We start from the raw sequence: 6,563 nt of genomic DNA, 5'->3' as shown, positions 1-6,563 counted from the left end.
GACATGTTTTATAAACTATATTGTTTTAAAAAAATCCAAAGATAGCATGACGACCTACATATTTTTTTCGACGTTTCGGTACTTGTCTTGTTCAATATCGATGCACGGATTAAAATGTACAAATCAAGTACAAGTGATTAAAGAAAAAAATAACAACTAATTCTATATCTTTCAAATTTTTACGAATTATATTACTAGATATTATTCTTTCATGTTCAGATTGTAAATTTTAGGAAGAGTAAACTGCCATTTTGGTCCCTGAGGTTTGGTTACTTTTGCCACTTTAGTCCAAAACTCAAACCTTTTGCATCTGGGTCCCTGTGGTTTCAGTTTTATTGCCATTTTGGTCCAAAAATGAAATCAGGTCATACTTGTCTTATAAAATCCTGCAATTTTGTCATTTTTCTCAGGGGCAAATCAGGTCATATTTGTCTTATAAAATATGGTATTTATTTATAAAAAAGAAATGATCATTTTGCCCCTGTGGAAAATGACAAAATAACAGGATTTTATAAGACAAATATGACCTGATTTCATTTTTGGACCAAAATGGCAATAAAACTGAAACCACAGGGACCCAGATGCAAAAAGTTTGAGTTTTGGACTAAAGTGGCAAAATTGACCAAACCACAGGGACCAAAATGGCAGTTTACTCTTTTAGGAATTATATTACTAGGCATTTTAACATATCTAAAAAATATTTTTTTTGAATTTATTTTAAAGCATAACGTATCTATACTATATTATAACGCATGAGGGAGGGATTCCCAAAAGTTAAGAACTTCTTCCCCCCTTATTTATAAATAAACCCCTAAAATAAGGGTAAAGTGGTCTTTTAAACCATAATTATTTTTTAGTCCCTCAATCTATTACATTTAGATCCTTAATATTTAACATAATTACCTATCTATACTATATTATAATGCATGAGGCAAGGGCATTTGAAGATACCAAAAAAATAAGAACTTCCCCCCCCTTTATTTATAGAAAGAACCCTAAAATGAGGGTAGTTTGGTTTTTTAAACGCTATTTATTTTTTAGCCCCTAAACTTATTACAATTAAATCTTTGAGTTTTTAACATAATTATAGATAATTAGTTACAACTCACCCCCTTCACAACAAACTTATAATTTTTTTTACATATTCTTGACATGTTTTATAAACTATATTGTTTTAAAAAAATCCAAAGATAGCATGACGACCTACATATTTTTTTCGACGTTTCGGTACTTGTCTTGTTCAATATCGATGCACGGATTAAAATGTACAAATCAAGTACAAGTGATTAAAGAAAAAAATAACAACTAATTCTATATCTTTCAAATTTTTACGAATTATATTACTAGATATTATTCTTTCATGTTCAGATTGTAAATTTTAGGAATTATATTACTAGGCATTTTAACATATCTAAAAAATATTTTTTTTGAATTTATTTTAAAGCATAACGTACAATCTTAAGTGATAAGTGATGTAGATAACACTAATTATATTTTGGTCCATTTATTTTATTTTAGTTAGACTTTAATTTCCTTTTTTATCTTTCACAAAATTATCGGTGATTAGGTAGTAGAGTCATTCATGCACCATATGCGGATCTCCGATCGCCAATTTGAATTCCCGCTCCTCTCCCAAAAACCTAGCAGTCGTTGTTGCTTCTCCCACGACATTTCCTCTTCACCCTTCAAGATTATCAAGTGTTCGACATCATTCGCCATCACTTCCGACGTATCACAACCGATTTCATCACACTATTGCATTAAAGAATCTATTAGTTTCTCAACATAAGCCCTAGCGATTAAGGTAACCAACATGTCAATTTCAGCTTTTATTTTGAAATTTGATAAGCGATGCATCATCTGGGTATTCACCACATCCTTCTTCGTCTTTCTATCTGTTCAGAATATTGATCAATGTGCGTGGATTTAATAGGTCAGTTTCACAGGTAATAGATTCTAACTATGTTCAATCAAACTCATATGAAAGGATTGTTGTACTTTTTCATCCATATAAGTTTTTGGGTTCTTGGCTTTCGAATTAGGGCTTATGTGAGATGCTGATTCCTTAGGTTTTTGGGGGACTCAGACATGTGGATATCCCAGGTAATGGATTTTAACTTATATAAATGGATTGTTATATTTTTGGTTGTTGAATTAGGCCTCGTGTAAGGTATTTATTTATTTATTTGTTTTTTTTTTTGAATAAAAGGCGAGTTATATTAAAATAGAAATGCTCAAACACAATTACAAAGAGTACAGAAATGAAAATTTTGAAACAAGCATGTTCGAAACTACATGTCAGGAGTAAAATCACAATGGTAAGTTTACAAAGCAGAATCTGCACCATCTTTGCCACTCTAGGTTGTGTACTTTCGCCCGACTCCTAATCCAAAATAATGAGGCTGCTTTGATATCACCCGGCAGTTTCGTCAAGGAAGGTGGTTTGTTTTTAAAGATCCTTTCATTTTGCGTCTTCCATACCATCCACCATGTCGTGGCAACAATTTGGTAAATCGCTTTCTTGTTTGCCTTGGGATGGCTGGAGTAATTGATTCTTTGCTTGTAAACATTGTATATTTATGTTATCAGAGCCTAAGCCTGCATTAGTAATATTGGTTTTACATTTGCAGGGCTTAAAGTTTTTTTTAAAGGTTTTGTTTGTGGGAGATTAAGATGGAGGTGGATTAGAAAGAGGTTTAAATGGAGTGTTGATAGGAAATGATAAGTTAAGAAGAAGACGATGGAACACAAGGCTTTGAAGTTGCAGGAAGTAGCTTTTGTTTTTTTAGTGGTAAGTTTTTGAATTCAATCATTAAGCTTTGATATTGAATTTGTAGTGTTACTCTCACGAATTTGTTGCATAAAAGTGTTAAAGATGGTCGCAAATAGAAGAAATCATTGTTTATTCTCATATGATTTCTAAAATAGATTAGGGCTTTTTATAGTTAATGGTTTATCGATTATTCTTTGAAGAATATATTTCACTTGCAGCAAATATTGGATGTGGGTTACGCATTTGTTTCTACTTCTGTCGTAATGTCATCAATTGAAGCCCTAATTTGTGGTCGGGGTCTGCTACAGTGGGTGGATATTTCGATTAAGCTGGTTCTGGAAGTGGCGCAAAAGTTGGTGGAGAATAAGGTTAGAACGGATTGTGGATAATCAATGGGTTCTCAACAATTTTCCTCCTATCACTGTAAGTGTCTATTTTAATAACACCAAATCTTAACCTAAAAAAATTAACAACTTAGGGTAAAAAAGTTCTCTATATACAAATCAGGGAGATCTGTATAATAAGAGAAATCTTGCTCGGACAGTGAAATTCAGTCTGTGATTATTCTGTTTTTTGAACAGTGAGAAATGGAGATAGGTGGATTTTTATCTTGATGTTACTGACATTGATACATTGGATTGTATATCAGGTTGCAGTCATGACCCTTTGATATACATACGGTCAAACGATCCACTTTGATCCGACCCACGTATGTCGGATCCGTAACCCGGAATAAACCCATGAAGATGCATTCACCCCATGCCTACGTGAAGAGTGGGCCACCTTGAGCCAACTGCCCACGATTCCCATTTTACCCATTTGAAGTATTTTAGTTTCTTTTAGTTTATACTATTTTCTCACTTTTAATTAATTTATTTAGTAGTGGTCTAGGTGGTTAGTAGAAGTTATTTTGTAATTGCTATATGTATGGGTTCGACACTAATGAAAAGGCAGTGAGTTTATGTTTGAGAAAAGAATTTTGTTGATTTATCTCTTGAGTGTGAGAGTTAAATTAATGTGTCTATGCTAGCTCAATTGTGGCATATTGAGTGGTGTTCTTAGACCCGAATTTATAACCGGAGTGGTGATTTCTGTATCTTCGGGAGTGATTCGCAGCCCTACTGTTGGTTTTGGTGGTGTATCTGTATCCAAAACGAACCGTAGATCTATCTTTTATTTTACCGTTTTAATTGAACCGGTGATACGGGGATTTTCTCCTATCACCCTTGCTGTGATGGCCATGAAGTTAAGTTGTATGAGTGTTCTGCGTTGAAGTTGCGGAGGTGGTAGCAGGGTATATTACTAACCCAATCCCAAAAAAAGATCAAGATTAAAGGTTTTGATTTAGTCAAATGTTAGTTGATGTATTGCTAGGAAAAAGCAGCTCGATTATCTGAATCTTCATTTATTATATTGGTCGTTGCAGGTTTTCTTTAAAAACCCATAATATGTTCGCATTAGGGCCTCCTTAACCTACGTTTTAGTGAAATTGGAAACCTAAATTGGACTTAGTTTTGACTTTTTTTTTTTCAGATAGGTACCTGGTGGCAGGGCAACACCTGGTTGTATCATTAATGTAATTGGAGAGCCTATTGATCATAGAGGTGAAATTAGTAAGTTATGTGACTCAGGAATGGCCCTGCTATCAGTTCCCCTGTGGTGATTATTTACGTCTGAAAAGACAAGTTGACGTGGCATGGTGTGAGCAAAAGTGGTGGCTGCAGAATCATCAGCAGGTAGCAAGCCTGCGTCAAGTGGAGGCATGTTTCTTTTCAAGTGAGGTAAATCTTTTGGTGTTCTTTTTTTAGAAGCCTACCAAGTAATAATAAGTTTAATTACATAATTGGGTGAACAGTATTTTTGTATACAATAAACATGCACTTTGTTGACCCATTCCCTTTTTATTTAAAATTCGGATTTGACCCGTTTAAGATATAAAATAACCCAAATGGCTCATAAGCAAATGAATCGAAAATAAATTACTATATTTCACATCACACTAACTTGTTTGTTTATCCAGAATCATAAAAGGCACATCCTTGAGTTCATGGGATGCAAGTGATAAATCGTTGCTCCTGTTTGCCTTGAGTTGCATTGCTTCAATAACAAAACTGGTCCATACGGGAGTTGGTACTTTGACCCGTTTACTTATGAATTGGTTGGTCTTTGAGACTTGAGACTCTTGGTTGCGTTTTTATCTTAATGATAAAATAAAAATTAGTTAAAACGGAAATTTGTCAAACTGTGTTGAACATTTGGATGGGTTGAAAGCTTCTCAACTTTTTTTCAACTCCTCCTTAAAAGTTTAGATTTTTGTAAGAATGTTTTTCTGTATACTTTCATATTAACTTATGAATATTAGTTGATATGGAAATTTATGCATCATCTTTTCAGATTGGAATGTCTATTGCTGCTAATTGGGTGTCTTGCAACTTCATATATCCACTCAGAGAGGTTGGGTATCAGTAAGCTTCTGTTTGGAACCATGCACCTCAAAGCATATAATTGGGGGGTGGTTGTTGCTTTAAGCTCTACCCCTAAAGCTAATTCATCAAAATTAAACCAAAAGAGTCATCTACTCTTGAACCTTCAAAGCATTACTTACAACCATTTTTGCATAGAGCGGTGTTCACAGTACCAAATCATACCATCCAGTCGGAGCGGAAACTAGCTACAAAGCGGTGTTCACAGTACCAAATCATACCATCCAGTCGGAACGGAAACTAGCTACAAAAGTAACCGTGTCAACTACTCCTGAACCACCTTCATTTGGGCTCACTGGTTTTCATGCCGATTATTGAACCGAAGACTTGGTGGTTGAACTAAATTTTTAAAGCTTTTTAAACATTTTTAAAGTTTTTTCCTTTCTAAAATAGTAAGATCTCATCTAATAATTAATTTTAAACTTCAGCCCCTATGTTTTGCATTGCAAAAAGTTAAATTACTTCCGTATTTTGTTTTTGTTAGTTTACTTAGTTATACAAAATTTTTAAAAATTTTAAATTGCTTATGATGTTTACCAGTTTTAGGAACTGGCCTGATTAGTGGACCGTCAAGGTGGCATGTTCATTGACATGTCAATTTATGTAAAAAAACATTGGTATAGAGCACAACACTTGATTCATTTAACAACACTTGATTCATGAAAGTTATTTATTATATGATATCCACTTGAATTCCTTCTGTTTTGGTACTTTAGCTTCATAATTAATCCAAGCAGTTTGTTGAAATATGTATTAACCGAAAGTTTAAATAATAATTAAAATAAGTGAATCAATTTTTAACATTCTCAAATCCAATAAAAAGGTGTAAGTGAACGATTTAAGTCAATATAATGAAAATGATTAGTAATTTATATAGATTAAATAATATATGCATGTACTTTTTTAGTTTCACCATTATACTAATAATATAGCTTTTAACACATTTAATATTTGTTTAATTTGCTACTCTTTAATACTTGTGTTCGCTAACTTGTTAAAAAAGGCCGAATACAATTGTATTAATTTTTTCCCACATTACCATATAAATTTTGATGAAAACGAAGTTGTATTCAGATTTCAAAGTATAGTACTTGTTTGGTAGCATGAGCTATTCAGATTTCCAATCGAATAATATCGGTAAGGGCATCGATTGTCAGTGTCGTAACGAACCAAATCGATATTGACCTAAATCCTGTTGCGTAAAATAGAGGAACTCACTATAATATTTTAATTCTAAGTACCTTTTTAATATGTTACATGGAGATATCGTTACGTTTACGTTTCCATTTAAACATTATTAAAAATTA

General features: G+C 33.1%; 1 long non-coding RNA gene across 9 annotated transcripts; it reads left to right on the top strand.

The window, feature by feature from the left end:
• Positions 1-1,520: 1,520 nt before the first annotated feature.
• Positions 1,521-5,725, top strand: LOC110868450. Of its 9 annotated transcripts, XR_004862597.1 has the most exons (9): positions 1,521-1,804; positions 1,904-1,946; positions 2,043-2,103; positions 2,631-2,791; positions 2,992-3,196; positions 3,423-4,109; positions 4,307-4,554; positions 4,794-4,931; positions 5,168-5,725. It is a non-coding gene; the product is annotated as an uncharacterized LOC110868450 (long non-coding RNA). The 9 variants fall into 9 exon arrangements; XR_004862601.1 differs by lacking the exon at positions 3,423-4,109; XR_004862602.1 differs by adding an exon at positions 2,210-2,438 and having other exon boundaries at positions 2,992-4,554.
• The last annotated feature ends 838 nt before the right edge of the window (positions 5,726-6,563 follow it).

The sequence above is a fragment of the Helianthus annuus genome, chromosome 7 (genome assembly GCF_002127325.2).
Source record: "Helianthus annuus cultivar XRQ/B chromosome 7, HanXRQr2.0-SUNRISE, whole genome shotgun sequence".
Lineage (NCBI taxonomy): Eukaryota > Viridiplantae > Streptophyta > Magnoliopsida > Asterales > Asteraceae > Helianthus > Helianthus annuus.
The sequence above is the reverse complement of the archived record's forward strand: the minus strand, read 5'-3'. Positions and strand labels throughout refer to the sequence as shown.